The sequence below is a fragment of the Zosterops lateralis genome (assembly GCF_965231275.1).
Source record: "Zosterops lateralis genome assembly, chromosome: 23".
Taxonomy (NCBI): domain Eukaryota; kingdom Metazoa; phylum Chordata; class Aves; order Passeriformes; family Zosteropidae; genus Zosterops; species Zosterops lateralis.
The window spans coordinates 3,070,544-3,073,467 of NC_139783.1; positions in this window are offsets into that span (position 1 = coordinate 3,070,544).

Sequence of the window (2,924 nt, forward strand, 5' to 3'; positions counted from 1 at the left end):
TGTCCCCCAGGAGCCCAAAGTGGGGAGCCCAGAGAGGGGGGAGCGCCGCGATTGGCGGGACCCTCAACAGCCTGGAGAGGGGCAGGGGGGACTCCTTGGACCCTCTGCACCCCAAAGCAGAGAATAAGGGGAGAAGGTACCCTGAGTCCCAGGTGCATCGTGTGGCAACAGTGATCATTGTGTCCAGGGAGGTTACAGCTGCCGGGAGGGAAACAGACGAGACAAGTCTCTTTTGTTAAGCACAAGAGTCCATTTTATTTCCCCACCCCGAGGTGAGGTGGGAGAAGAAGGTGAGAGAGAGGGCGAGAGAGGGAACCCCACTCCTGTCTCCCCTCAAGTAGAGGGTCTGGGGGCGGGCAAAGGGCAGGTAAGGGCATTGACCTGAAGCCAGTGGAGACACACTGAGGGGGAAGGAACCACGAGGCCAAGGTCATTGAGGGGGGCAGAACCGACCAAACCATTGTGTACAGAGCACACTGGAACTATCCCCTCAGGCAGGAAGGGTAGCTGGGGTTTGTCTTGCCAAGGCCAGACCCTGGGTATTACATTGAGTGGCTGAAGGGACTCCACAGGACACCAACACCCCCCAGCATCCCAATGTGGGGATGTGTAAAAGGGGGGAACTTCTCATATTCCTGGGACTCCCAGCAGCCTGGGGAGGGCAGGGACCGAGTAGACAGGGAACCCCCAATACAAGTGTGACCCCCAGCAGCTGGGACAGGGGGAACCCCTGAACACCAAAGGGGACAGAGCAGATACAGGAAAAATGCCTCCTGGGAGGCATTTTCAGGGCTGAATGTTGATATTTGGGAGGTTTTTCTGGAGTCCAGATGGGCAGTGACCTCTAGAGATGGACTTGGGCAAAACCTTAAACTCAACTTGCTGATCTCTTGTTTTCACCCCAAATCAGGACCTCCCATTCCAAAACATTGGCCAAGGGGAGGAGGCTGCAAGGAAGAAGTGGAAGATGTCCCAGGAAAGCCAGGCAGGTGAGGAGGAAGTCAGTGCCCCTTTCCCCCTCTCTCCTGCTCCATCTCCCAGCCCAGCATGGCCCCCGGCTGCAGGACAACCCCACTGCCAACACTGTCCTGCTGGGGATGGACTGAGGGGATCTTCCCCTTCCCTCTGGCACGGAGGCAAATCCCATCCTCTCCTTGTCCTTCCTCCCCCAGACAAGAAGCTGAGGATGGAGACCAGGGAGGACAAATCCCCACACCAGAACCTTGTAGAAGAGGCAGTTTTGAGTGGTTCCACTGTGCAAGAATCCAATGGGGAAGAAAAGCCCTGAAGATCCCTTAGGAGGAGGGGCTCCAATCCCATCCCAGGGTGCTCTGAGGAGAAAAGACCCCCCCAGTGCCAGGAAGGTGGAAAGAGCTTCAGCCAGGGCTCTGAGCTGGTCCATGAGCAGCTTCACGATGGGGAGAAGCCCCACAAGTGCTTGGAGTGTGGGAAGAGCTTCAGCTGGAGACACCACCTGATCAGCCACCAGAGGATCCACACTGGGGAGAGGCCCTATGAGTGTCCCCAGTGTGGGAAGAGGTTTCACACCAGCTCAGATCTTCTCTCACACCAGCGCATTCACACTGAGGAGAGGCCCTTCCGCTGCCCCGACTGCAGGAAGGGCTTCAAGGACAACTCCACCCTCATAAGGCACCGGCGCATCCACACTGGGGAGAGGCCCCACGAGTGTCCCCAGTGTGGGAAGAGCTTCACCCAGAGTTCTGCCTTGACCCAGCACCAACGGAGGCACTGGTGAGGGAAGCCTTGCAAGTGCCATGACTCTGGGAGCTTTCTGTGCATCTCCGACTCCATCTCCATCAGAGGAATCAAATTTTGCAGAACCCTGGTGACCCACATTTACTATGATCGACACTGGGAAGACAACTGTCCCTTTCCCTGCCCCTGGCAATGATGTGAGGTGGGATTGAAGAACGTCAGGGTCTGGCCATGGCCCTGTCATTGTATCCAGTCCCATCCCAGGTCATTGCCAGGGGCAAAAAAGGGACTCTCCCAAGAGGGGTGTCCTTCCCATGCAGGATAAAATACGTTGCTGGGTGAGCCAGTTGGTAATTGGTTGTAATTTCCCTGTATATAGTTTGTCTTATCCCTTCTGTTAGCACTGTTGTTTCTGTTCCAGTTTGTTGCTTATCCTGTTGCTTTTGCCAGTAAATTGTTCTTATTGCAGCCTGGGCTCTTTGCCTTTTGTACTTTCAGTGGGAGGCTGGAGGGCAGCCAGGGGCGGCACGGTTTTAGCGGGAGCAGGAAATTGAGGAATCCCATTCCTAAAGCCCGGCCCGGGGAAACGGAGCATCACAGCTGGTGCCAGCCCTGGCTGCCCTGGCAACAGCCTTGGGAGCGGGTTCCTGGCTGGGGCTGTGGGAACCTCTTCCCTCTGGGGCCCAGGGACAGCACTGCAGGGAACGGCTGGAGCTGACTCGGGGCAGCTTTGGGTTGGATCTCAGGAAAAGATTTTTCCCCCAGAGGCTGCTGGGCCACTCAACAGGCTCCCAGGGAAGGCTCACAGCTCCAGGGCTCTCTGAGCTCCAGCAGCCTTTGGACAGCGCTGCCAGGCCCAGGCTGGGATTGTTGGGCTGTCCTGTGCAGGGACAGCACTTGCACTCCAGGATCCTGATGGCTCCCTCCCAACTCAGCCCATTCTGGGATCCCTTCTGGCATCCCCTGGCCCTGGCAATGGGACTGCAAATGGTTGCCATGGCAAGGGACTCTGGCCCCAGGCCTGAGCTGGGATGCTCAAGAGCCCTGTGGGCAGAGGCAGTCCCAGCCATGCCATGGGCACATCCCAGGGCACCTTGGGCTGCAAAGGCACCCATCTGTCGCAGGCACTCACGGGGGCTCCACGGTGACACCCCAGGAGTGCCCAGGCTGCCAAAGAGCCGGGATGTCCCAGACACTCCCAGGGCTTC